The sequence below is a fragment of the Lepidochelys kempii genome, chromosome 17 (assembly GCF_965140285.1).
Source record: "Lepidochelys kempii isolate rLepKem1 chromosome 17, rLepKem1.hap1, whole genome shotgun sequence".
Lineage (NCBI taxonomy): Eukaryota > Metazoa > Chordata > Testudines > Cheloniidae > Lepidochelys > Lepidochelys kempii.
Genome location: NC_136396.1, coordinates 1,297,793 through 1,298,339, shown reverse-complemented (window position 1 = coordinate 1,298,339; position 547 = coordinate 1,297,793).

Below are 547 nucleotides of genomic sequence, written 5' to 3'. Positions count from 1 at the left end.
TACCAAGTCCCAGCCAGGAAGAAATCCTGTTGTAATGGAACCAAATCACAATGAATATCAGTGTATATCTGCTTAAAATGATGTCTACTGTAAACGGACAGCCTTTCTTGTCCCAAACAAAGCTCTTGGGCTTCACCATTTATATACCTGTCTGACCAATGTTCCTCTCCCTCAGATTGTGAGCATTTCTAAAATCGGAATTGTGAAGTAAATCACCTGATTCTCTGGGGAAGATTCTGACTGCAGATATCCAGTCTAGTCACCCTGTTCACCAAAAACTCTACAGAATTACCAGCACACTGGCATTTTCCCATTACTTTCTGCTTAGGGAGAGGTGTTACACAGGTGTATCTACAGTGCTCTGCAGTGTATCTACAGTATGAGAGGTGTGATAGCCATGCTGGCTTACTATGGAGTGCACTGCTCTTCCATGGAGGATTATGCTTGTACTGTTGAAACTACACTGCTTGGGGGGTGTTATCTGAGGATAATAACACTGCTTTGTTGAGAGGTTCTTATGCAGATGAACCCACACTGTTCTGGGCAG